This window comes from Bufo bufo, chromosome 4 (genome assembly GCF_905171765.1).
Source record: "Bufo bufo chromosome 4, aBufBuf1.1, whole genome shotgun sequence".
Taxonomy (NCBI): domain Eukaryota; kingdom Metazoa; phylum Chordata; class Amphibia; order Anura; family Bufonidae; genus Bufo; species Bufo bufo.
The window spans coordinates 508,356,219-508,381,450 of NC_053392.1; positions in this window are offsets into that span (position 1 = coordinate 508,356,219).

Sequence of the window (25,232 nt, forward strand, 5' to 3'; positions counted from 1 at the left end):
ATTATAAATAGTGGGTTATCCAAGTCGTCTCATGTCATGTGTCTCTTGAGACGGTTAGTGCAACTCTCCCTACAGTACCATTTCCATGTTTATAGTACGCATGTGCCAGGCTCGCAAAATGTGGCTGCTGATGCCTTGTCGAGGGCTAATTTTTCCCTTTTCTTGCAGGTCATGCCAGAGGCAGATGTAGCGGGCGCTACCGTCCCTCCTCACGAGTCGTTAATACTAGCGTGACCAGTCACCTAGAGACGGCCCACGCTTTGATATCCAAGTCCCTTTCACGAAACACGACCAGGGCGTATAATACCGGGTGGAAGGCGTTTTGCAGGTTTCAGGGGAAGTGTCCTCAGGGAGAATCCAGTTTCGTAGAGTACATCCTGGCGTTCATTGGCTACTGCCACTCGGAGCTCAAGCTCTCCCACAACACGGTGAAGTCATACTTGTCGGGAGTGCAGCATTTCTTCTCCGTCAGTCATCCCGAACGGGCATCAGTGTTCTCCATGCATGCTGTCAAAGCCACGCTAAGGGGTTTGAGCAAATGTGGGCCCCAAGGCCAGGTGCGTAGGCAAGCTGTCACCGGACTCCTTTTCCGTAAACTATCCGACATCCTGGATAGGAATCCTTTCGGGGCTCTACCTAGCCTGGTACTCAAATCTGCTATTTATCTAGCTTTATATGGCTTCTTGAGACCGGGGGAGTTCACTTGTTCTCCTGGTAGTGACAGGTTTCTCACACTCGGTCAGTTGGTCCAAAACGCTGAGGGTTACGTGTTACTACTGAGGATGTCCAAAACCTCACAGGTGGGCCCCCCCAGTCCCAGTGTCCTACTTTCCCACGTCTCACCAATGGTGTCCCGTCACAGTTTTCTGTCAGCTACTGTCAGCCTTATCAGGGTTCGGGCCAAATAGTCCACTGTTGCCCTTCGAGGGGGTACCACTCACCACCCATCAGTTCGTGTCCCACGTACGCTCCCTAGTGGCCAGCTTGGGTGACGATCCCGCCACGATCTCGGGACATTCGTTCCGCATAGGTGCCGCGTCCGCGGCCTCTAGAAATCAGGTGCCAGCGCATGTCATTCAGAGGTTAGGGCGTTGGCGCTCCACATGTTTTAGCCGTTACATACCGCACCCTAAGACTGAGATGTCAACGGCTTTCCAAAGTCTGGTTTTGTAATTACGTTGTAATAAAATTACTCCTGCCAATCAGTATGTCTTTTTGCCCTCTTTCAGGCCTCCCTCCACGATGCGGTTGCGGCATAACTCTAACCGCTTAGGGGTAGAATATCTCAGGTAGGACTGGGTACGTTCTTGGTTGCCACGACCACAAGTGTAAGGCCGATTCATTGGCCTGTATTTGTGGGAGGGGCTTGGCTGCCTACTTCAACGGCCAGCGCCCTCCTACAATCGTACGACGTGCAGAGTTCCCCCTCCCACCCACCCTTTTCACCTGTTACTCTCAAAGGGGATGCCCTCTTTCAGGCGTCCCTCCACGACGCGGTTGCGGCATAACTCTAACCGCTTAGGGGTAGAATATCTCAGGTAGGACTGGGTACGTTCTTGGTTGCCACGACCACAATTATAAATTAGAGATGCTTGCCAAATTATTTTGTACAAAATTATTTGAGCCCGTCTGCCGCACGTCAAGGCGATCTCTGTAAGACTGGTTCCTAACACTAAATCCTACCTGTTATGTGCCATGACGGCAGGGCCGGATTAAGAGCATCATGGGCCTGGTGCTGAGGATTTTGCTGGGCCCTTTTATGGAACTGCACTCAGTGTCTTAATTACATATATATTTTATCGATACCATTAAAGTATTTTGTTCCTGCAACTACCCCTTCATTTGGCGTCTATCTTGGCAACATGGAGGGGACCACGGGAGGGGGACCCTGAGGGTGGGGGCACTATAGTGTCAGGAAAACCGCTTTGTTTTCCTGACACTATAGTGATCATTTAACATGACTATGAAGATTACTGTTTTCTAGCTGCTGTGGACTGTGGACAACAGCAGCTAGAAACAGTAATTTTCATAGAGCTGTGTTATGATTTATGAACACAGCACTCAGCATGCTTAGCCAGTCAGATAGAAGGCTGGTTAAGCATGCTGAGAGCTGTGTCTAAATAACATAACACATTAAAGGGATTCTGTCACCAGGTTTCACCCCTGTCAGCTAAAAATATGCTGATGTTCAGGGCGTCTTCACGATTCCTAATGTGGGCTTATAAATGTCATCTGTGGGCTTATTTAGCTAAAAAACAGCTTTTACTAACCTGTCAGTGAAACAAATAGCCCAAGGGGATGTTAATGGATGCAAGGTGACGGCTGCACCCGCCGCCGTTCGTGCCCAGCGCCGCCTTTCCAGACTTCTGCGCCGCCTCCTAATCCTCTGTGCCGCCTCTCGCTCTCCCTCCCTCCCCCCTCCTCCTGCTGTAAGATCTCGCGCATACAGGGGTTGAGCGAAGTGCCGGCACATGCGCACTTCGCTGTAAGAAGCCAAATGGAGAAGTCCGCACGGGCGCATCAGGCAGAGCCCTGTGCGCAAGCGCGAGATCTTACAGCAGAAGGAGGGGGGAGGGAGGGAGAGCAAGAGGCGGCACAGAGGATTAGGAGGTGGCGCAGAAGTCCGGAAAGGCGGCGCTGGGCACGAACGGCGGCGGGTGCGGCCGGCACCTTGCATCCATTAACATCCCCTTGGGAACCTTATTTGTTTGACTGACAGGTTAGTAATAGCTGTTTTTTAGCTAAATAAGCCCACAGATGACATTTATAAGCCCACATTAGGAATCGTGAAGACGCCCTGAACATCAGCATATTTTTAGCTGACAGGGGTAAAACCTGGTGACAGAATCCCTTTAAAGAAATTACTGTTTCTAGCTGCTGTGGAATAGCAGCTAGAAACAGTAATTTCTTTAATGTGTTATGTTATTTAGACTGAGCTCTCAGCATGCTTAGCCAGTCAGTAATTTTCATAGTGCTGTTATGATTTATGGACACAGCTCTCAGCATGCTTAGCCAGCCTTCTATCTGGCTGTGCTTCTTGAGAGTCACAGTCCACAGGCTCAGAAACAGCCTGTGGACTGTGACTCTCAAGATGCAAAGCCAGATAGAAGGCTGGCTAAGCATGCTGAGAGCTGTGTCCATAAATCATAACAGCACTATGATTGCCCTCCCTTCCAACTGGATGAGTTTATCTGATACCTGCCCTGCTCCAGAAGCTCCTGCTGTCTCGCGAGCTGGTGTGGCTGAGCGCTGTGGGCCGTGTGCTGGTTGAAACTGCTGAGCAGGTTGTACACAGCGCAGCGTGCAGGAGGGATAACCGCGGGCGCACTGAGGTCATATCCGGCGGGCCGAGGCATTACAGGAACAGCACCAGCTGCTCTGACGTCCTGCCGCCGGATATCCTGTGACGTCAGAGCAGCTGGTGCTGTTCCTGTAATGCCGCGGCCCGCCGGATATGACCTCAGTGCTCCCGCGGTTATCCCTCCTGCACGCTGCGCTGTGTACAATAGTGATGGGAAGTTCGGATCTTTCGGATGAATCGGTTCATTTGAATCAGCTCATTCAAATGAACTGATACATGAATCGGATCTTCGGTTCACTTGCTGAGTCACTGACTGCTGAGCTGACTCGCAAGTGAAGACTCTAGGTGCCGGTGCGCATGCGCAGATGCTATCCATTCGATTCACTTGCTGCTGCTGACTCAGTCGGCTCTTCAGCTCTCTAATGAGTGAGTCAGGATCAGGAAGAGTGATTGATTATAGTGATAGTGAAGGGAAGCTGAGGCTGACACCGGACAGGAGGACTCAGGAGCTGTCACTGTGGTGTGCATTGTTGTCTGTTGTGCATTGTTACCCACAGTGACAACAGTCTGACACTGACAGTAGTACAACGAACCAAGTGAAGTGAAATGTGAATGCACGCACAGGGAAAACTATGTTCTGAATTGATAACAGTATTACAGTAACACAGTCACTGGCTGATAATAAAATAGTCCCCACTTAACGGAATCCATAAAGGAGATGTGAACCCACCCTTAGTTATATAGCTACTGAATGAGATGCCTTTAACATATATATCTCCTGAGAAGCCAATTTGATCCTAAAGGGTTAATTCAACATGTAATCTAAACTCTGTGTCATCTGTCACTTCTCTTATCTCTCTGCTCCTGTCCCTTAATCTTATCACTGCTGCAACAAAAGCATCAGCCGACAGCCTGAGTGTAACCTGTTCTAGACTCTGACTCACGGCTCTGTTAACTCGAATCGAATGAGTCACTAACTAATCGGATCTTTAGATTCTTTTAACTTGTGACTCATTCGATTAATTTATATTCTTAGACTCCCTGTACTACTCAGACGACTCAGAGCTGCTAGTGCTTGCCTTGCCTCAGCTCTGATTGGTTGGTGGGCGGGGAGGGGAGGCGCTGGCAGAAGCAGCTTCCACTCTAGGATCATATTACGCTCCTCCCGAGTCCCTCCCTCAGGCTCCCTGCTGCCAGCGTGAGGTGAGCGTCTCTGCATTGTCTGTGCTCTATGTGACAGCTGACAACAGAGGACTTTTAGCGCCGGCCGCTCCCGGCGGCCTTTTGGCTGGCGGATGGGCCTATTTTATGGTAGGGGCCTGGAGCTGCAGCTCCATCAGCCCCTACGTTAATCCGGCCCTGCATGACGGCTACCATACAATTCAGGGAGTGTAGGTTCCACATGCATGCTGGGCCTGCTTTAATTTCTGTCATCTTTGGCATTTGGTGTGCTCTTTAAAACTACTGTTTCCATAGAACGGCGCTAGAGGAATTACAGAGTAACTTGGGAATGTGCCTCTACAAGTCTCAGGCCCGCCATTGCCGCCTCTTGGGTCTCCAGGTCATTAAAGCTATGGTTAGGTCAACTAGAATCTCATATTAGAGACAAAACTCCTAGAGAGGACTTACTATCCTCCCTCCCAACCTTCAAGGCAGCAGATTTCCTTGCAGACGCTTCTACTGATGTGGTCTGTTTTTCTGCCAGAGCAGCTGCCATGTCAAATGCAGCAAGGCGTGCAATTTGGCTTAAATCATGGAAAGGGGATCAAGGGTCCAAGTCTAGACTTTGCTTTCTCCCATGTGAAGGTTCTAGATTGTTTGGTTCCTCTCTTGATGACATCTTAGAGAGAGCCTCTGACAAAAAGAAGGGGTTTCAGGTTTCCCAGAACTTTTTATTTTTTTAGTAAATCCAGGCCAGTTTTAAAAGACAAAGGGGTAAGCAAAGTAATAGAAGTGAAAGAGAAAGATTTCCTAAAAGATCAGTTTTTTTTTGTTTAAAACCCAGGAAAACAGACCAAAAGACAAACCCGCAATGACGCCAGAAGTCAGGTGGGAGAAGACTATCTCAGTTCTTCCCAGCCTGGAGGTCCATTTCTCAGAACAAGTGGATCCTAAGTGAAATAGAAAACGGATTCCGGCTGGAGTTCATTTCTCGTCCAAAAAATGTTTTCACTCAGACAGTTCATCCCAAAAATCCGGAAAAAGGGAAAGCTTTAGAATCAGAGATTTTTTTTTCTCTTAGACAAGGGAGTAGTTTGTCCAGTCCCTAAGACAGAGAGGGGCAAAGGGTTCTATTCCCCTTTATTTTTGGTGAAAAAAACTAATGGAACATTCAGGGTTATTTTAAATCTGAAGAAACTGAACAAATCCCTTGTCTGCAAGAAATTTCGAATGGAGACGATAAAAACAACTGTGAACCTCCTCTTCCAGGATTGCTAGATGGCAAGCCTGGATCTGGAGGATGCGTATTACCATGTTCCAATCCATTTCTCCTCCCAAAAGTTTTTAAGAACAGCAGTCTGGGTTCAGGGGAAGGTGTTGCATCTCCAATACAGAGCGCTTCCCTTCGGTGTAGCGCAAGCTCCAAGAGTCTTCACCAAAGTGGTAGTGGAGTTAGCAGCTTTTTTAAGACAGTCAGAAATTACTCTGGTGCCCTATCTGGACGATTTTTTTATAGTCTCTAAGTCAAAAGAAGGGCTAGAAAAAAATCAAATCTGATTCCTTCTCAAGTTTACGTTTTTTGGGGGGATTCAGTTGCACTCCTGTTTACAAAAAAGTTTTCTTCCACCTCAAAGGAGAGAGTCGATTATGGAACAAATATTAGTCTTCCTGTCCTACCAGTGTACTTTCAGGGAAGCAATGGCGGTACTAGAGCAGATGACATCAGCAATCCCAGCAGTACCTTATGTACAGATTCACTCCAGAGATCTTCAAGCAGACATCCTATGATTGTGGGACGGCTCCCCTTATTCCTTGGATCAAAAATTCCACCTTTCCTCAAAGGCAAGATGCTACCTGTTGTGGTGGACGGTACCAGAACATCTATCACCGGGAGTTCCATGGACATTTCCAGACCAGGCAATAATTACCACAGACGCCAGCCCTTGAGGTTGGGGAGCCTACTCCCAGAACAGATACTGGCAAAGGAGGTGGGATCTGATTACGAGAAAAGCATCCTCCAATTTCAAGGAGTTAAAAGCAGTAGAGATGGCTCTGATGGTGGCTCTTCCGGAAATAAAAAACAGGAAGATTGTGTTTTATTCGGACAATTCAACAGTGGTGGCCTACATAAACCGTCAAGGAGGAATGAGAGTCTCTTCCCTCCTACATCTATGCCAGGAGATCTTTTGCATAGCAGAAAGAAAAATGCTTTTCCTTTCAGCGGTACATCTGAAGGGGAAGGAGAATGTTATAGTGGACTTTTTCAGTCGAGTTTCCATAAAACAGGGAAAATGGTGTCTGAACAAAGAAATATTTTTGCAGATAGTCCAGAAGTACGGTCTTCCTACAGTGGACCTTTTCGCCTCAAGAGCCAACAGGAAGGTAGAAAAATTTGTCTCCCTCAATCATTTGGACAGCCCATCAGCAGTGGACGGGTTAGCACAGGACTGGAGCAAAGAATTAGGGTACGCCTTCCCTTCATTTTGCCTTATCCCACAAGTATTGAAGAAAATAGAGAGAGAGAAAGCCTTGGTTATTCTGATAGCTCCAAAGTGGCCCAAGAGGTCCTGGCATTCGAATCTTCTGAGGTTGGCAGTACAGCCTCCATGGTCCCTACCATCCCAGGGTCCGCTAGTTCATCCCAGCCCAGAAGGCCTTCATCTTTCAGCATGGATTTTGAAAGGGAAGTCTGGCGAGAAGAGGATTGTCGGACAATGTGGTTTCCACCTTGCTAAGGCTACTTTCACACTTGCGTTTTGTGCGGATCAGTCATGGACGGATCCGTTCAGATAACACAACTGTCTGCATCAGTTGTGAACGGATCAGTTTGTATTATCTTTAACATAGGCAAGTCTTGAACACCATTGAAAGTCAATGGAAGACCGATCCGTTTTCTGTTGTGCCAGATTGTGTCAGTGAAAACCGTTTGGCTCAGTTTTATCAGACGGACACCAAAACGATGCAAGCAGCGTTTTGGTGTCCGTCTCCAAAGCGGAATGGAGACTGAACTGATGCATTCTGAGCGGATCCTTTTCCAATGCAAACTGATCTGTTTTGGACTGCTTGTGAGAGCCCTGAACGGATCTCACAAATGGAAAACCAAAACACGAGTGTAAAAGTAGACTAAAAAGTAGGAAGGCGGTGTCACGATAGGTAGGTAAGCGGGAAAATAACCAAACACAGGAAAACAAACAGAACAAATGACTAGGCCCAAAAGCTAGGGAGAAAATGGACACCTAGCGATCCCTAAAAGTTTTCCCTAAACTGCTGTGCCCATGTGCATACCCTAATGGTGGATATGCACATGCCCTCGTGCCTAAACCTAAACACCCTGGGCAAACCCTAAGCTGTAGGGAAAAGGGAACAGGCAACCTGCTTCTTCAAACCAGGAGGAAGCAAGCATCTTCCTAGAGGCCTAGATAAAAGACACACTGGGAAATAACGGAGAGGACTTATCTTGAGCAGACGATCCATCACACATCCAGAGCTCACAGGAAAGAACTATAACCCGCACAGGCCACTGGGGGAAGGAGGGATAAATAGCCTCACTAACAATCAAACCCAGTACACCTGAGGGAAGGTGGATCCAGCTCAAATCCAAACCAAAACAAACTGAGAAGTCAGACATGTGCAGCTAGTCTGACAGACCTCCGCACATTCACAGGGCAAGGCCCTGACACCCCGGACCAACTTTATCCGGGTGTGCCCTGTGAAAGGCCCTCACCAGGCGGCTAGCACTGAACCCACATTCTTTCCTCTGGACCGTATACCTTCCAGTGCACCAGGTACTGAAGGGAACCCCGAAGAACGCGTGAGTCGAGAACCCTAGAGATCTCAAACTCCAAATTGCCATCCACCAGGACAGGGGGAAGTGGTAATGGAGATAGTTCCACAGGTTCCAAATATTTCTTCAATAAAGACCTGTGAAACACATTATGGATCTTCCAGGTCTGCGGAAGATCCAGACAAAACGCCACCGGGTTGACAATAGCAGAGATTTTGTAAGGGCCAATAAATCTTGGACCGAATTTCCAAGATGGTACCTTCAGCTTTATGTTTTTAGTGGACAACCACACCGAATCACCCACACACAGGTCCGGACCAGTCACACGTCTCCTGTCAGCCATGCGTTTATATCTTTTACCCATCTTTTCCAAATTAACTTGGATTATCCGCCAGATAGATGACAAGGTGGAAGAGAATCTTTCCTCTTCTGGCATCCCAGAAGATCCAGTCCCAGAAAAGGTACCAAATTGTGGGTTAAAACCATATGCGCCAGAAAATGGTGACTTATCAGTGGACTCCTGTCTACGGTTATTCAAGGCAAATTCGGCTAGAGACAAGAACGAAAACCAGTCATCCTGCATTGTGGGAAACCCGCGCGAGTGCGCACGCAATTTCCGTCAGTTTTGTCTGCGATTGAGTTGCATTCTTCAGTTTTTTACGCACGAGTGCAAAGCGTTTTAACACACGCGTGATAAAAAACTGAATGTGGTACCCAGACCTGAACACGGACTTCTTCACTGAAGTTCGGGTTTGGGATTCTGTAGGATCTTCTATCTTCATTCAGCAGAAAGAAAGAAGACGATAACGGCTGCGCGATCAAGTGGATGAGGTGAGTAATTTTTTTATTATTTTTTAACCCTCAAGGGACATTTTACTTAGCATTCTGAATTATAATGTTATAATGGAAAATAATAAAGTGAACGGACCTCATCCCTATTTATTATCATCTCCTTAGCAACCATCCGTGAAAATCGCATTGCATCCGCACTTGCTTGCAGATGCAATGCAATTTTCACGCAGCCCCATTTACTTCTATGGGGCCTGCGTTGCGTGAAAAACGCAGAATATAGAACATGCTGCGATTTTCATACAACGCACAAGTGATGCGTGAAAAAGATCGTTCATGTACACAGCCCCATTGAAGTGAATAGGTCAGGATTCAGTGCGGGTGCTATGCGTTCACGTCACGCATTGCACCCGCGCGGAAAACTCGCTTGTGCGAAAGGGACCGTGTAAGAGGGGCCTTACACTGCTTGCTCACGTCCAGGTACATAACTCAGCACTGAAGTAGAAATCAAGTGCAGAGAGCTGGATGTCAAAGGCTCCTTTCCCCCGGATATAGCCAGCTCCTTGTATCAGCTTCCCCCCTGCTCCTCTGTGCACACTGAAATTTGTTTACATACAGATAAGGCCTCTTGCACACAAACGTTTTTTTTTACGTTTACGTTCCGTTTTTTGTATTCCGTATACGGAACCATTCATTTCAATGGATCCGCTAAAAAACGGAAGGTACTCTGTATGCCTTCTGTTTCCGTATTTCCGTTCAAAGATAGAACATATCCTATTATTGTCCGCATAACGAACAAGGATAGGACTGTTCTATTAGGGGCCAGCTGTTCCGTTCCGCAAAAAACGGAATGCACACGGACGTCATCCGTATTTTTTGCAGATCCGTTTTTTGCAGACTGCAAAATACTGAAAAAGCCATACGGTCGTGTGCAAGGGGCCTAACAGTGTGATAACATCAGAGCACACTGACAGCCCTGACAAGGGCTCTACTGTTCTTATTTATTTTACCTAACTGCCCAGAAGAGCTCAAAATCTGCTGCTGAACACCTCAGAGCCGTCCTACTGAAGTAGATGCAGAGAGGTGGCCGGGAGCTACTGCGCATGATCATACCAGGCACGCTCCTGAGAATCTAGCCAGGTTCATCACTAATGCGCAAGCCCGGCCATCACTGCAGGATGGCACAGGTGGACGTATCCCATGGAAACCAATTATAAACAAGCAAGGGAACAAAGGAGGAAAATAAGGAAATGGTGCAAAAAAGAAAACTAAAAGGATTTGCAGATTTCATCAACTTTACCTAAGGGACAATGTGAGATATGATTGTTAAGATGGGAATACCCCTTTAACCACCTCCCGACCGCCTAATGCAGGGATGCGTCCTGCGGGCGGCCGGGTTATTCCTCCTTGACGCATCGGCGCGTCATCTCGCGCGAGCCGAGATTTCCTGTGAACGCGCGCTCACAGGATCGCAAGGTAAACGAGTTGATCTACAGCCTGGCAGGCTGTAGATGCGATTTTTATAAAATCAGAAAGGTATATTAGACGCTGTTTTGTTAACAGCGTCTGATATACCTGCTACCTGCTACCTGGTGGTCCCTTTTGCTTGGATCGACCACCAGAGGACACAGGCAGCTCTGTAAGTAGCACCAATCACCACACTACACTACACCCCCCCGTCACTTATTAACCCCTGATCACCCCATATAGAGTCCCTGATCACCCCCCTGTCATTGATCACCCCCCTGTAAGGCTCCATTCAGACGTCCGTGTGTGTTTTGCCAGAACTATATAGAAAATGCCTTTTCTTGTCCGCAATTGCGGACAAGAATAGGACATGTTCTATATTTTTGCGGAACGGAAGTGCGGACCCGGAAGTGCAGATCCGCAATTACGGATCCGAGCGGGACAAAGTCTGTCCCCATAGAAATGAATGGGTCCGCAATTCCTTTCCGCAAAATACGGAACAGAATTGCGGACGTGTGAATGGGGCCTAAGGGTCCCTTATCACCGCCAGTTAGTTAGCCACTTGTTGGGTAGTTAGCGCCCACCGCAGCGCAGTCACTGATTAGTCGCTGATTAGCGTCATCGCTGTCGCTAATCAGCACTAGTACTATATAGTATCTGTAAGTGATCAAGACTGATCGCAATCAGATCTATATCAGTACATTAGGGCCACCTTAGGCTCTACAAAAAACGCAGTGTTCGCCCGATCAGGCCTGATCTTGTGTGCACACTTGCGTTCAGTCCGCCCCACCGCAGTGACAGAAATGTTTTTTTTCTGATCACTGCAAAAACACCGTAAAATCGCTGCGGCGCTATAAAGATCACTTTTGAGCTTTTCTGATCTTTATTAGCGATCGCAGATATTTTTTTTTTCATCCACATTGATTTTTTCATCCACATTGATCGATGCGAATGAAGAAATCTGTGCCGTTCGTTTTTTCTTTCAGCCCAGAGGCTAAACGGAAAAAAAAAATCTCATTACCCGTATGCTCAATATAAGGCCTCATGCACACGACCGTGCCGTTTTTTGTGGTCCGCAAACCGCGGATGCGCAAAAAACGGAAGGCGCCCGTGTTGACTTCCGCAATTTGCGGAACGGAACGGGCGCCGGCAATATAAATGCCTATTCTTGTCCGCAAAGCGCGGACAAGAATAGGAAAAACATTTTTTTTAGCGGGGCCGCGAAACGGAGCCACGGCCAAAACGGCGGCTCGGATGCGGACCCAAACAACGGTCGTGTGCATGAGGCCTAAGGAGAATAGCAGAAACTCCTAATGCTGGCCATACATGTAATGATTGCGGAGACCCTCAAATGCCAGGGCAGTACAAACACCCCACAAATGACCCCATTTTGGAAAGAAGACACCCCAAGGTATTCGCTGAGGGGCATATTGAGTCCATGAAAGATTTAACTTTTTGTCACAAGTTAGCGGAAAGGGAAACTTTGTGAGAAAAATAAAATAAAAAATTTCCGCTAACTTGTGCAAAAAAAATAAAAATTCTAGGAACTCGCCATGCCCCTCACGGAATACCTTGGAGTGTCTTCTTTCCAAAATGGGGTCACATGTGGGGTATTTATACTGCCCTGGCATTTTAGGGGCCCTAAAGCGTGAGAAGTAGTTTGGAATCCAAATGCGTAAAAAAATGCCCTGTGAAATCCTAAAGGTACTCATTGGAATTTGGGCCCCTTTGCGCACCTAGGCTGCAAAAAAGTGTCACACATGTGGTATCGCCGTACTCAGGAGAAGTAGGGCAATGTGTTTTGGGTTGTATTTTTACATATACCCATACTGTGTGAGAAATATCTCTAAATGACAAGTTTTTATTTTTTTTTATACAAAGTTGTCAATTTACAGAGATATTTCTCTCACCCAGCAAGGGTATATGTAAAAAATACACCCCAAAACACATTGCCCTACTTCTCCTGAGTACGGCGATACCACATGTGTGACACTTTTTTGCAGCCTAGGTGCGTAAAGGGGCCAAAAGTCCAACGAGTACCTTTAGGCTTTACAGGGTTGCTCACAATTTAGCCCCGCCCAAAATGCCAGAACAGTAAACACACCCCACAAATGACCCCATTTCGGAAAGTAGACACCCCAAGGTATTCACTGAGGGGCATAGTGAGTCCGTGGGAGATTTTATTTTTTTTTGCCAGAAGTTAGCAGAAATGGAAACTTTATTATTATTATTTTTTTCTCAGAAAGTGTCATTTTCCGCTAACGTGTGAAAAAAAATTAAATCATACATGAACTCACCATGCCCCTCCGAGAATACTTTGGGGTGTCTTCTTTCTAAAATGGGTTCATTTGGGGGAGGGTATTTATACTATCCTGGCATTCTAGCACCTCAAGAAACATGACAGGTGCTCAGAAAGTCAGAGCTGCTTCAAAATGCGGAAATTCACATTTTTGTACCATAGTTTGTAAATGCTATAACTTTTGCGCAAACCAATAAATATACACTTATTGGATTTTTTTTTATCAAAGACATGTAGCACAATAAATTCTGACACAAACTTGTATAGAAATTTTATTGTATTTGAACAATTTAACCAGAGAAAGTTAAAAATACACTTTTTTTGAGAAAATTGCGACCTATTTTGATTAATATCGGAAAAACAAAAAATCTTAGCAGCAATCAAATACCACTAAAAGAAAGCTGTATTTGTGAGAAGAAAAGGAGGTAAAATTCATTTGGGTGGTAAGTTGTATGACCGAGCAATAAACCGTGAAAGTAGTGTAGTGCAGAATTGTAAAAAGTGGTCTGGTCATTAAGGGGGTTTAAGCTAGGGGGGCTGAGGTGGTTAAGCTATGCTTCTTTTCCAGCTAAGACATGCCCCCTTGTCCATTAAGACCAAAAAGTGTCTAAAACACATAATAAATGAGCTGCATGCCACCTTCCTTGGACACACTGATCCAGAATTCAGGTGCAATTAGATTATTAAATTCTCCTCAATGTGTATTCCAGGAAATCCTGGAATACACATTCAGCTCAATCAAAAATGATTAGAAAACAATACAATAACAATATATAAAAGCAGGAGGAATATAAAAGTTTATGCTCATGAGCAGCAGTCACAGGTAAGATCTGTGCTAACATGACCGGGATGTTTACATGGCAGGGCAGGCTGCATATTACACACAATGCAAACACACTGCACTAATATACTGCTGCGACACAGCCCAAATATCAAATCTTCTTCCTCAGAAATCTTTCTCATGTTAATTAGACAAACTGGAGCAATTTTCAAGTGTTATTTTGCTTTTTCTGTTCTTCTGTATTCTTCTATGGCAGTGGTGCCCAACCATTTTTCGTCTGAGGGCCGCACTAGACATGGTATAAATTTCACGGGCCAGAACCAGGTAGCTTTGCCAGAAAGAAATGCAAACACTGTGAGGGGGCACGTGTGAGCATTACTAAAATACATAATACGTAGGCCTTCAAATCTGCGTTTGGAGCCTCTGTTGCAGATTCTGTCGAAAGACCAGACAAAAAAGCCTTGTATGCAGCACTTTTGTGTCCGGTAAAAAGACAGGATCCCGAGCGGAAACAGAACGGATCCCATCATAGTCGGTGGAGTCTGTTCAGCTTCTTCCCTGTGGGGTGACAGCAGGAGCGGGGAGCAGGGTCACTAGTGGGGTGACAGAAGGAGGGGGGAGCAGGGTCACTAGTTATCACGTCTGGTAAGGCAGGTACCAGACGTGCGGCGCAGAGGGAAGGGAGACCGAGTGCCCTAACACAAGGGAGAGGGAGGAGTAGTGACCCCTAACTCACCTAGCACTGGCATCTGGCTACCCTGACGTCCCTAGAAGGGTTGCTCACCCGTATGCCGATCACGTGCCTCGTCCCTGACTTATCCTGGAAGAAGCCCTAGGTAGTGAGAAGGGCGGTGGGAGCACTAGTCCTCACCATTGACACCTAGGGTAACCACAGGGAGTGGACGAACAATACAAACACCACATATAATGCCCCAAGGGAGACGACAAACAGTAGGAAACAAACTGGAGAGAACCGGAGATCCAAACGCACTGGTTCCAACAGCTCCAGCAACTCCACAGCAACACCACCTGAGGTCAGAATAGATGTCCTGAAAGGAAGGTTTATATCTGGCAAAAAGAGAAGTAGGAAGAGAGAATATATAGTAGCTAGGAGTGGCAGACCAAGGACAGCTGAAAGGAAAACTACAGATACCTAGATTGGACAAAAAGGATCGCAAACCAAAACAGGAAAACCTGGACCGGAATCCATTCCCACAACCAGGTCATGGAGCGATCTCTTGAAATCGGGCGAGTAGCCACCCGCAGCGACCTTCTGACCCCAGGCACCACGGGGTCAGCGATAGGTCATGACACCCTCGTGACACTAGTGGGGTGACAGGAGGAGGGGGGAGCAGGGTCACTAGTGGGGTGACAGGAGGAGGGGGGAGCAGGGTCACTAGTGAGGTGACAGGAGGAGGGGGGAGCAGGGTCACTAGTGAGGTGACAGGAGGAGGGGGGGAGCAGGGTCACTAGTGGGGTGACAGGAGGAGAGTGGAGCAGGGTCACTAGTGGGGTGACAGGAGGAGGGTGGAGCAGGGTCACTAGTGGGGTGACAGGAGGAGGGGGAGCAGGGTCACTAGTGGGGTGACAGGAGGAGGAGGAGCAGGGTCACTAGTGGGGTGACAGGAGGAGGGGGAGCAGGGTCACTAGTGGGGTGACAGGAGGAGGGGGGAGCAGGGTCACTAGTGGGGTGACAGGAGGAGGGGGAGCAGGGTCACTAGTGGGGTGACAGGAGGAGGGGGAGCAGGGTCACTAGTGGGGTGACAGGAGGAGGGGGAGCAGGGTCACTAGTGGGGTGACAGGAGGAGGGGGGAGCAGGGTCACTAGTGGGGTGACAGGAGGAGGGGGGAGCAGGGTCACTAGTGGGGTGACAGGAGGAGGAGGAGGGGAGAGCAGGGTCACTAGTGGGGTGACAGGAGGAGGGGGAAGCAGGGTCACTAGTGGGGTGGTAGGAGGAAGGGGAGCAGGGTCTCCGGGGACCAGTCATATGAGTCCACGGCTCCTTACCTCTTCAGCGGCCCTGTCATGTTTACCAAGGTCATCGGGCAGCGCGCCCCGCTCTCCTTACAACAGCCGCCCCTGGAGCCGGCCCCTCCTCCTTTCAGCTCCCGCCGGCTTCCCCTGCTGCAGAACCTGTATCGCTCCAGCGCACGCCTATACCAACCAATAACAAAGCTCCTTGCTGTAAGGAGCTTTGCTATTGGTTATTTCAGGCACAGGCAGCATCGCTGCACTGCCTGTGCTGTTCACAGCGCTCACTGCGCTGATGAATGTGGGGGGAAGTCTAAGGCGTATTGGTACGCCTTAGACTTTTTCCAGGGAGTCGCACGGGCCGCATGACACAGCCGTAGGTTGGGCATCACTGTTCTATGCCATTGCTTTTATGCCATTTTATAAATTATAGAATTATGGTGTTTAGCAAATGAGAAAAATGGCAAACATATTTCTTAATGTCTCAGTTTTTATTTAAAGGGAATTCCCATCTCAGCTATTCATGGTTGAGATCAGAATACCCATTGTATGAGGTGTCCAGGGTTGGGGAAACAGCTAAGTGGGCTGTGCTACGCTGTTTCCATAACATCCATAGAAGAGAATGTGAGCCACAGAAACAGCACATACAACAGGTCTACTGAATGACCGATGAGGAAGTAAAAAAAAAAAAACTTACACCTTATGCACAAAGCAAAGGTGGATGCATAGAACCAGTAAATCCACTTTCTTATGTTCTTATAATAGATTTATGGGCAGTCCTTCTGTTCCCCCATGTGCAGTGCGCGATCAGCATCAGGAATCCGGCTGTTACTGACAGCCGGATCCCTGCTGCATCCACGAGCATCAGTGATAACGCCGATGCCGGTGGACTAACCCCTCATATGCCCCGGGTCAGCGCTGACCACGGCATATGAGAGGTTTGCGCTCCCTCTCCTTAGCCATCGGGTCCCTGCGCTGCGGTGGCGGGGACCCGATGGTTGCCATGGCAGCCTCAAGCCATTTCAAGGCCTTGGGGCCCGGCATGTACGGAGGCTGGGTCTCATAGGCAAACTATCAGTGTATTACACTGATAGTCAATGCAGTACAATACAGATGTATTGTGCTGCATTGAAACAGGGATCAAACCCTGTAACGTTGAAGTCCCATACTGGGACAAAAATAAAAAATAATAAAAGTGAAAAAAAAGTGTCCCCATTGACTTACATTGTGTGCCAGGACGGATCCGTTTGTCTCAGTTTTATCAGCAAGCAGCGTTTTGGTGTCCGTCTCCAAAGCGGAATGGAGACTGAACTGATGGAAACTGATGCATTCTGAGCAGATCCTTTTCCATTCAGAATGCATTAGAATGCAAACTGATCCGTTTTGGACCGCTTGTGAGAGCCCTTAACGGATCTCACAAACGGAAAGCCAAAACGCGAGTGTGAAAGTAGACTAAGTGTCACGGTGGGGAGTGGGGGAAACCCCCCATCGTACAATGTAAGACGGATAATGGTAGCAACTAGGCCAGGACACCGGGATCAGGGATCAGATCACCTCCTATTGCATCCCTAATCCTCTCCCTAACTTCTAACTGTATGAGCGGACCCTGATGGTGGGACGGCTCATACCCTGGATACCTAATATCCTGAGTAGCCCTGGAAATCTCTCACATAGGAGCAGGGGAGAGACGACCTGTTCATTCACAACACGGAGTAACAGGAGTCTCTAAAGGCCTAGAAGCAGGGAAAGGGAAACACATACAACTTAAGGAGATGGCAGGTAAGCGAAACCCATAACACACTTACCTGCCACAGACACACTGACTGGAACCCGTGCACAAGTGCTGGTGTCCACACCAACATTAAAGGATACAGCACACACCACAAACCACACAGGGACCCAGGACACCCATAGCTGCAAAAAACATGAGACAGGGGAATGTCTAGTAAATAAGCTGGACACCAAACACCACCAAGACATGTAACACCAAACTAGACATACAAACACCCTGAACATAACCCACTCCATACAAATAAGGACAGAAAGGGGAGGAGACATCGGGATAACATTGAACATCTATGACCACAAGAGTGGCCCTCACTGGAAAGATGGTAAAGCAAGGAGCAGTGAACCACCAGCACACACCAAGCCTGGAGGAACACATGAGCTACAGGCTTCCAGCGGAGACTAAATAGGCCAATCAGCTACACCCGCAAACACATAAACCCAGTGTTCACAAAACACTAGGAAGGGAGTAAACCCTTCCAACACCAGACAGAGGGAGGAAGCCACGTAAAGGGGAAGTGCACACATAAGCATGCCAAACCACACGTTACCACCGGCAACAGCATGCGTGGCAACCATGTCACGGCAATCACCCAGAAGGCCGAGGCACAGTCACCGCATGCTCTCACAGCAACACGTTGCCGCGGGCAACTGCAAGTGTGGCAACACTGTCACAGCGCAAACCAAAGGCCGTGACACTAAGATCCTGCAGAGAGAGAGAGACTTTGGAAAGATAGAGAGAAGAACTACAACCCCTATCAGTGCTTACATCCATACATCTCTAAGACTCGCGAATTGTTTGGAACTGTGTGATACCATTGTATGTACTACAACTCTCATTCTGCACTTTAATAAAGAGAGACTTGTCTATTTTCAACAACTGGCCTGGTTACTGACTCCAGCACCATTCGCAGATAACAGCACCTACATCTCCTGCTTTGCACTCGTACCAAACTCATAACACCAAGGGCACCCCAACTATCATCAGGCTGGAGCCCCAACATTAGGGTGTGCCCAAAAGGGAAGACATGGTGTGCCCTTCTGTCACTCCCTGGCCCACGTCACCCAGGGGAGTACTCAGATCTCATAGGGTCCCTTAGCAAAATCTAATATGGACCCCCAGTTTCCCAGTACATGTGAGTGCAAAGTACGATAGCCTTGATTTCTGAATTAAGCAGAAGAAATTTTAATTTGAAAATTTTTTATTTAAAAAAAGTCACCTCTGCCTATTCCACTTTATCCAACTACTATGTCAGAAAATGTGGACTTGGTGCTTCATAAATAGGGCGCTTACACGATACATTAATTTATCCCCCATAAGGATCTCTCTATGTCTGGAGCTTCCCTCATACAATGTTTTAAAAAAAAAAAAAAAAATGGCTGAAGCCACCACTAGGTAGAGCTCAATGCATGGGAATTTATTCAATTACTATTGACTGCAATGGAAGCTGTAAAATCTCCTTGCACCGAGCTCTCCTTAGTGGTGGCTGCATGAAATGTCAGGACCAACCTGTCACGGGGTTCCGAAGGTGCACTTGGTCCCCCATTTCCCGCAGGCCTGTTGCTTAGCTTTGGGAATGAGGATCTGTGCTTGACCTCATTCCCAGGGCGGCTTTGCTGGCTGGGTGGCTCCCTGCTCCTAGTCTGCCTTGAGCGCCGAGCTGATCACTCGGTGCTCGACTGGTTGGTCTGTCGGTCATGTGATGCTGGCCACGTCACATGACCCTCACTCCCTACTATAAATACAGGCAGCCTGCTGGTCACAGGTTGCCTGTTAATTTCTAGGTTCCTGGCTATTTGTTGGACTACTGAATACTTACCTGATCCTGTTCCCTGACGATCCTCTGCCTGCTCCTCCTGTACTGCGCATACATCCTGGTATTGTGACCTCGGCTCCCACCTGACTACTCTCTTAGGACTCCTATTGTACTTCGCTACTCTCCTGGTATTTGACCCCGGCTTCTCCTGACCATTCTTTGCTTAATCCGTTGCTTAATCCGTAGCTCTCTTGGTTCTGACCCGGTCCGTTCATGTTCCGTATTTTGTCTTGTCTGTCTTCCCTGCACATATCCTAAGTTAGGGACTGCCGTCCAGTTGTCCCCTGTCATCAGGACTCGTGAGGCAAGTAGGCAGGGCCAGGGGTGAGGGTGGAGCGCAGTGGTCACTACCCTTCCCCCTGTGTGTGTGTGGACGTGACCGTTACAGATTAACAGGCCCAACAACCACTGTATCATGAATCCTCTTATTACCCTGACTGACCATGTCTCTAACTTGACACAGATGGTGCAGGAGCTAGGAGAGAGACTCCGTTCTTTTGAGTTAGGGCAAGGTTCTTCCACTCCTCTGCCCTCCAGTCCACATTTTGAACCCCAGATCAAGCTCCCAGAACCCTTTTCTGGAGACCGGAAGAGGTTTCTCTCCTTTAAGGAGAGTTGCAAACTCTACTTCCGTTTGCGCCCCGTGTCCTCCGGTCCCGAGAGCCAACGCGTGGGGATTATAATTTCTCTACTACAGGGTGATCCCCAGGACTGGGCATTCTCGTTACCTCCTGGGGCCAGTTGTCTGACTTCCGTGGAGTTTTTTTTTTCAGGCCCTGGGTACCCTCTATGACGAACCAGACAGGGCCCTGGTAGCCGAGACGGCTCTTAGGGCACTGGTTCAGGGCCATCTCCCTGCGGAGGAGTATAGCACCCAATTCAGACGGTGGTGTGTCCCCTCTGGATGGAATGAACCAGCCCTGAAGAGTCCGTTTAGGTCTGGTCTGTCTGATAATTTGAAAGATTTATTAGTCAGTTATCAAGTTCCAGAGACCCTAGAGGAGATGATGACCCTAGTTGTCCGACTTGACCGACGAGTTAGAGAGAGACGACAAGAACGACAGTTCTGTTCTCAGATGGTGGTCCAGCCAGAGGCCTTTTCCAGGGACAACACTGAGATCTCCACCGAGGATCCCATGCAGGTTGGCATGACCCGGGGTAATCTTCGTCGCAGACGCGGAGAGTGCTTCTACTGTGGAGATCCTGGCCATTGGATCAACAAGTGTCCTAAGAGGGTCCTCTCTGACAAGTCTCCTAAGGCAAGACAACCTAAAGACCAGGTACACCCTGATTTTTCTAAATATAACCTTTTGGTACCCATAACAATTTCTCTGGGGGTTAATAAGTGGCCAGGTAAGGCCTTTATTGATTCCGGTCAGCGGCCAGCTTTATTGACTTAGAATTTGCTAGTAAATTGGGTATTCCAATGTTTGCTTTACCTACACCTATCCATGTCATGGCTATTGATGCTACTCCCCTGATTGGTGGTACGGTAAGGTCATGTACCTCTGAAATTTCTCTGACCGTGGGTGTGTGCCACTCTGAGAGATGTTCTCTTTTTGTCTTGGAGAACCTACCGGTTGAGGTGGTACAAGGGTTGCCTTGGCTCCATTTACATAACCCCACAATTGATTGGTTCAAAGGAGAGTTGGTGAAATGGGGACCTAAGTGTGACTCATGCTTGTCCGTGGTCCAGGCTGGGGTTTCAGTAAGGTCTAATACATTACCTTCAGTTATTAAAGAATATTCTGATGTATTCTCATCCCCTATTCCAGAGGTTCTACCCCCCCATAGACCTTATGATTGCGCCATAGAGCTAATAGAGGGTGCCGAATTTCCTAAAGGGCGAATTTATAATCTTTCAGGGCCCGAACGCAAGGCTATGGAAGATTATATTAAGGAGAGCCTTGCTAATGGGCATATTAGACCTTCAGTCTCTCCTATGGGAGCAGGGTTTTTCTTTGTTAAAAAGAAGGATGGTGGTCTTAGGCCTTGTATTGATTACCGGAGATTAAATAAGATCACTGTCCAAAATAGATACTCTCTCCCATTGATTCCGGATTTATTTAACCAGGTTCTGGGGGCAACCTGGTTTTCCAAGATTGACCTGAAAGGGGCATACAATCTAATCCGAATCAAGGAGGGAGACGAATGGAAGACAGCGTTCAATACTCCGATAGGACACTTTGAATATCAGGTGATGCCTTTTGGACTCAGCAATGCCCCAGCTGTGTTCCAAAACTTAATGAACGATATTCTTAGAGAGTTCTTAGGTAAATTTATTATTGTCTATCTTGACGATATTTTGATATTCTCTCCTGATTTCGAATCTCATGTGTCTCATGTCAAACAAGTATTAGAGGTGTTGAGGGAGAACCAGCTCTCCGCTAAGCAAGAGAAATGTGTCTTTGGTGTACAGGAGATACTGTTTCTAGGGCATGTTTTGACTCCTCACGCCTTTAAGATGGATCCTGGTAAGGTTTAGCAATTAAGGAATGGTTAAGGCCTTCATCCTTAAAGGCTTTACAACGATTTTTGGGTTTCGCTAATTACTATCGTAAATTTATCATTAATTTTTCTGTAATTGCTAAGCCATTGACCGACCTTACTAAGAAAGGGGCGGATTTGGAGAATTGGTCTACCAAGGCCATTTCTTCATTTGAAACATTAAAAAAGGCATTTAGTAGCGCTTCCATTCTGATCCAGCCTGATCAGGAGAGACCCTTTATTGTGGAGGTAGATACGTCCGAGGACGGCGCAGGAACAGTTCTTTCACAGGGTCCTGCTAGCCTCACTAACCTGACACCGTGTGCCTTCTTCTCCAGGAAATTCTCTCCCACAGAGAGAAACTACGACATTGGGAATAGGGAGCTGCTGGCTATTAAATGGGCATTTGAGGAGTGGAGGCATTTTTTGGAGGGGGCAAGGCATCGAGTAACTGTTGTCACTGATCATAAAAACCTAATGTTTCTCGAGTCGGCTAAGAGGTTGAATCCCCGACAAGCCCGATGGGCTCTGTTTTTTACCCGTTTTGATTTCTCCATTACGTTCAGGCCGGGAAGTAAAAATGTGAAGGCAGACGCATTGTCCCGGAGCTTCCATGCCTTTCAACCCACTGAGACGCTGCCTGAATCCATCCTACCAGCAAACATCTTCTTAGCAGCTCTAACCCAGGATATCTCGGCTCGCATTGAGGCTGAACAACATCTGGCACCGGCATCCACCCCAACAGATAAGTTGTTTGTTCCCGTACAATTTCGTCTCCAGCTGTTGGGGGAGTGTCACGATTCTGCCTTTTGTGGACATCCGGGTGTTGAGGGCACTAAGGATCTGGTTTCTAGGTCCTATTGGTGGCCCACTCTGACCAGGGATGTCAAGTCCTACGTGCCAGGTCTAAGACACCTAGGACTCGCCCTGCTGGTAACCTACGACCCCTACCCCTTCCCAGTAGACCCTGGTCCCATATCTCGATGGACTTTATAACTGACCTACCGCTGGCGGAGGGTAAGACTGTGGTTTGGGTAGTGGTCGATAGGTTTAGCAAGATGGTTCATTTCATTCCCCTGTCTAAACTTCCGAATGCTAAAACCCTGGCGTCTATTTTTGTGAGAGAGATTGTTAGTTTACATGGCATCCCGGAAAATATTGTTTCTGACAGGGGTGTGCAGTTTGTGTCCAAATTCTGGAGGGCCTTCTGTCAAAGATGTAAAATTTCATTGTCTTTTTCTTCCGCCTACCATCCTGAGAGTAATGGGCAGACTGAACGCCTTAATCAGTCTGTGGAACAATTCTTGAGGTTGTATGTTGCTGATGACCAGCAATTATGGGTCAAATTCCTTCCGTTGGCTGAATTTGCTTTGAATAACCGTGTCAATTCTTCTGCTGGGGTCTCCCCTTTCTTTTGTAACCATGGTTTTCATCCCCGTTTTCATTCTGGGTCGTCCGTCTCCTCCTCTAACCCTGAAGCGGATAAACTCTCCTCCGAACTGTGCACAGTTTGGGCCCGGGTTCAATCGAACCTAGAAAAGGCTCAAAGTTCTCAAAAACTCAAGGCCGATAGGAGACGTTCAAGGGGGGTGAACTTTCAGGTTGGGGATAAAGTATGGTTGTCCTCCAAGAATCTATCTCTCAAGGTAACTTCTAAAAAATTTGCTCCTCGTTTTATTGGACCATATAAGATCACGGAAGTGATTAACCCGGTATCTTTTAGGTTGGAGCTGCCCGAGTCATTCCACATTCATAATGTGTTCCATAAATCTCTGCTTAAAAAATATTTTGAACCGGTAGTACCATCAAAAGCCTCGCCTCCGCCGGTTCTTGTTAATGATGCTGTCGAGTATGTGGTGTCTAAAATAGTGGATGTCAGGAAGGTGCGTAATGCCTTGCAGTACCTGATTCACTGGAAGGGGTATGGACCTGAAGAGAGATCTTGGGTACCTGCTAGGGAGGTTCATGCTCCTAGACTTGTTCGTAAATTTCATTTAGAATACCCTGAAAAGCCATCGCCTGAAGTCTTGGGTCCGGTGGCCCCTCGTAAAAGGGGGGGTACTGTCACGGGGTTCCGAAGGTGCACTTGGTCCCCCATTTCCCGCAGACCTGTTGCTTAACTTTGGGAATGAGGATCTGTGCTTGACCTCATTCCCAGGGCGGCTTTGCTGGCTGGGTGGCTCCCTGCTCCTAGTCTGCCTTGAGCGCCGAGCTGATCACTCGGTGCTCGACTGGTTGGTCTGTCGGTCATGTGATGCTGGCCACGTCACATGACCCTCACTCCCCACTATAAATACAGGCAGCCTGCTGGTCACAGGTTGCCTGTTAATTTCTAGGTTCCTGGCTATTTGTTGGACTACTGAATACTTACCTGATCCTGTTCCCTGACGATCCTCTGCCTGCTCCTCCTGTACTGCGCATACATCCTGGTATTGTGACCTCGGCTCCCACCTGACTACTCTCTTAGGACTCCTATTGTACTTCGCTACTCTCCTGGTATTTGACCCCGGCTTCTCCTGACCATTCTTTGCTTAATCCGTTGCTTAATCCGTAGCTCTCTTGGTTCTGACCCGGTCCGTTCATGTTCCGTATTTTGTCTTGTCTGTCTTCCCTGCACATATCCTAAGTTAGGGACTGCCGTCCAGTTGTCCCCTGTCATCAGGACTCGTGAGGCAAGTAGGCAGGGCCAGGGGTGAGGGTGGAGCGCAGTGGTCACTACCCTTCCCCCTGTGTGTGTGTGTGGACGTGACCGTTACACAACCATGAATTAAACTGTTGCAATGAGTCTGCTTGCGGTCCCCGATGCACGGGCCTCATCCGTGCGGCAGCCGCGACGGCTCCAGACCCATTCAACTTGAATTGGTCCGTGATCCGTCCGCTTTTTTGCGGTGCGGAGGCACGGACAGAAAACCCACGGAAGCACTCCGTAGTGCTTCTGTGGGCTTCCGATCTGTGCTTCCGTTCCACACTGCACCGCATCTCCCGGATTGTGGAACCATTCAAGTGAATAGGGCCGCATCCGTGGTGCGGGGCGCAAACGGTGGATGGCCGTGTATTGCGGACCCGCTGTATGCGGGCTGTAATACGGCCACAGTCGGGCAACGGCTGTGTGCATGAGGCCTAAGCAAGAACCATTCTTTGTTGGGGGTAGTAGGGACAGATCACAGTATCCTGTAAGACATCTATATAACCTGAAAGGGTATATTGACAGCAACTAGACTAACGACCTCTAACCTGTGGCTTTATAGCTGTTGCAAAACTACAACTCCCATCATGTCCTGATAGCTGAAGGCCATAATTTCAGTTGTGCAATCCCAGGTAGAGACAAGTCGTACAATGCAAGTTTTCTAATTTGAGTCATAAAACTTTCCCAATCCACCTCTAGTGAGATATGAATCAGAGTTGTACGACTGCTTCAATGTCTGCTGAAGTTGTCTTGAAACCTTCCATTTATATAATGGAGCAAACTTTCATAAAACGGACCAGTGAAATCAGGCTTCAGCAATGTCATGTGCAGAGGCAGTATAGTATTTTCACCTATCACATCAAGGGAACAGTGTAGAAAAGGAAAATCTGTACCTGGGATTTTA